This window comes from Stegodyphus dumicola, chromosome 3, assembly GCF_044657685.1.
Source record: "Stegodyphus dumicola isolate Sdum_Otavi_A_Nest chromosome 3, ASM4465768v1".
Lineage (NCBI taxonomy): Eukaryota > Metazoa > Arthropoda > Arachnida > Araneae > Eresidae > Stegodyphus > Stegodyphus dumicola.
The window spans coordinates 204553163-204556009 of record NC_140770.1 but is presented as its reverse complement, the minus strand read 5'-3'; the positions used below and the strand labels follow the sequence as shown (position 1 = coordinate 204556009).

The following is a 2847-nucleotide window of genomic DNA, read 5'->3' as shown; positions in this document are numbered from 1 at the left end:
CTAAATGGACCAGCGTTAAGCGGGTCTTACTGACAAATATTTAGCTATCTCCTAATAAGATAAAATAGCTACTTTGCTCGGTTTAGCAATTTTGTTTGAAAAACTTTTGCAATTATCAAGGGTAGCAATATTTAAGCTGATAAAAATAATAAAGAGGTCTGGAAATGCAATGGTGAGAAAAAATTCTAATCGGAGTCTACCCCGGTGCCGAAGGGTCCGGGTTTGAATCCTGGAGAAGGCATGGATATTTGTAAATGTATAGTGTCTTTGCGGCATGGGGGCACTAGAAATATATGGCGAGCCGAAAGTCCTCTCGTGAGGTATGGTGGAAGTGGAGAGAAGGGTGGGGAGACCCTCGGACACCCCACCCCGGTGTGTTCTCCATCAAAATTGAGGTGGAAATAGCAGTCCAACCTCCTTGAGGCTCTGCCAATCATTCTTCCATAAAGTACATGAACAAGACAACAACAAGCAAGCGTTAATTTATTGCTTAAAGCTATGAAAATTTCTATCGTTTCCATAAAAACACGAGTCCAATGAAGCCTATTTTAGATTCCTAAACTTTTATTTGAGGTATAATAATAATATATTACGTTTATCCGTTTATCTGAAGGTCTACCTCCGCGATGCTCTCCCTCAAAACTGCGGTGGAAAGTAGAAGTACAACATCTTTGAGGCTCTGGCAACCGTTCTTCCATGAAATATGGGCTGGAAAATAACAACAAAAACATCTGAAGGACTACAAGGCAAAAAATATAATTTAATGTTTTAAAGCTGAATAATTAGACGAAATGACATCAAACGTAAGATAGGCTCTAGCTACAATAAAAAATGAACGCTCACAAAATGTACTATATTTTAGTCTGACTTATATCATATTCACTTGTATGACTGAAATAGTCTACTTTTTTCAGGTTGGCTTTATGGTGAATATAAAGTTTAATACGATTACGTTTTAAGCAAATTGAAAGAACCGGTTCCTAAATAAAAATAATCGATTTCCAAATTTAAAAAAAGAAAAAAAGTTCTTTTCGCTTCATTTCGGATCTGAAAGGGAGAAAACAGCATTAAATTTATAACGATTGAAGTAATCGTTATTTTTGAATCTGTGAAGTAAACTAGGGCATAGGTTATTTGATCTTGCGTTCTGTGCACCCTTCTTTTGAAGCATCGGTGGTTCAGTGGTAGAATGCTCGCCTCCCACGCGGGCGGCCCGGGTTCGATTCCCGGCCGATGCAAAGTGATCATGTTTTGAAAGCTCAGCTAAATTTAAAACGATCACATGCACTCAGGAAGCGTGTTTTTCTTAGATCCCAATCCTAGATACGTACTTTTAGTTATAAAATTTCTCCGAATAAGATCGGGAAGTGTATACGAACTATTCGAAAAAGAATGATTGTATGTAGGAGCGTCAATATATTTACAATAATAATTAAAAAAAAATGTTGCGCTTTCGTTTGCGACAAAATATTACTGAAATTTCTTTTTGTCCCTTCTTTATGAGCCAGTTTTCCCTAAAATATTTCACACACTTGCGTAAGCAGGGATATTACAGTATCTCAAAGAGATACTTTCCAAAATCTGAGATAGCTTTCTTTTTTTTATTTAGTTACAATTTTTCTCAAATATTTTTGGTTAAAGATCAAACTAATCATTGAAGAATTTCGATCTTTAGATCGGAAAAAAAATCTTCCAAAATGAGCTTGTTCTGAATCTCTAACATAATTTTCCGATTATTGGTTGGTTTTCTGAAAACCATCGGTAGACTATTATAAACTGTTAGTATAACTTCCCGGCGCTCTCTCCCAAAATTGCAGTAGAAAGTAGTAGTCCAACCTCTTTAGGGCTCTGACAACCATTCTTCCATGAAAATACAGACTCGCAAGCAACAAAAGCATCCGAAGGACACCAAGGCAAAAAATATAATTTAATGTTTTAAAGCTGCACAACTAAATGAAATAACATGACAACGTAATAGGCTCTGGCTAAAGTAAAAAGAGAATGCTCACAAGAAATACCATATTTTACTTCCTGACTTACATCATATTCACTTAAATGACTGAAATAGTCTAATTTTATAGGTTATCCTTATAGTGAATGTATAGTAAGTGAATAAGATTACTTTTTAAGCAAAATTTAAAAATAAATAAATACAGTTCCTAAATAAAAACAATCGATTTCTAAATTTAAAAAAAGAAAGAAAGGAAAAAAAAAAAAAAAAAAAAGTCTCTATTTCAGATTCGAAAGGGAGAAAAAAGCATTAAATTGATGACAGTTGCTTCAATCGTTATTTATCAAGCTGTGAAGTAAACTAGGGCATTTTCATTTGAAGATGAGTTCTGCTCAACCTTTCATCGAAGGATCGGTGGTTCAGTGGTAGAAGGCTCGCCTGCCACGCGGGCGGCCCGGGTTCGATTCCCGGCCGATGCAATAAAACATTTTTGAAAGTTCAGCTAAAATTTAAGACGATGACATTCTCTCTAGAAGCAAACAGGATATGCGAAAAAGATGACTGCAATTATATTATTTATAAATGCTGATTTTAAATACATACTTTTAATTGCAAGGTTCCTCTGAATAAGACAGAGAATTTTTTATAAGAACAATTCAGAAAAAACAATGATATTAGAAAAGTTAATATATTTGAAAATAATGACAAATCTTACTAAATTACTTTTTGACTCTTTTTCATGAGCCATTTTTTCCTAAAATACTTCACAGATAATAATACTGTTGCGTGCGTACGGGTTCGTTACGAAATGAATGCACAAGTCCGAAGAAAAATGAACAAAAATTTATTATTATAACAACAAATATGATTAAATGTCCTCAAATAATCGTGCAGTA

At 34.4% G+C, this 2847-nt stretch overlaps 2 non-coding genes across 2 annotated transcripts; both read left to right on the top strand.

Moving 5' to 3' along the window:
* Window positions 1-1167: 1167 nt before the first annotated feature.
* On the top strand, window positions 1168-1238 carry TRNAG-CCC (transfer RNA glycine (anticodon CCC)). Its single transcript has one exon. It is a non-coding gene; the product is annotated as a tRNA-Gly (tRNA).
* Window positions 1239-2359: 1121 nt separating this feature from the next.
* Window positions 2360-2430, top strand: TRNAG-GCC (transfer RNA glycine (anticodon GCC)). Its single transcript has one exon. It is a non-coding gene; the product is annotated as a tRNA-Gly (tRNA).
* Window positions 2431-2847: the final 417 nt, after the last annotated feature.